A 236-nucleotide genomic window follows, 5' to 3' on the forward strand; every position below is an offset into this window, starting at 1 on the left:
CAAGAGGGCCCATTTGCTTTTTTATAGTTGCAATTAAAGTTGCTGTGTTTATCAGCCTACCGTTGCATTTTGTTCCTTGTTTATTGTCTATTTTTGAAGTTCGAGCCAATTGTATGGGAGGGTGATAATTAAATAGGGGGAGGTCTTTTTCATAATTTTTCTTAATCTAGGGGGGCATTATAAAATTTTGTTCATTTTCAGACAGAGGCAGCCAATCAGATTTCGGTTTTGTTTAT

The sequence above is a fragment of the Rhopilema esculentum genome, chromosome 10 (assembly GCF_057945365.1).
Source record: "Rhopilema esculentum isolate cy_ngs chromosome 10, ASM5794536v1, whole genome shotgun sequence".
Lineage (NCBI taxonomy): Eukaryota > Metazoa > Cnidaria > Scyphozoa > Rhizostomeae > Rhizostomatidae > Rhopilema > Rhopilema esculentum.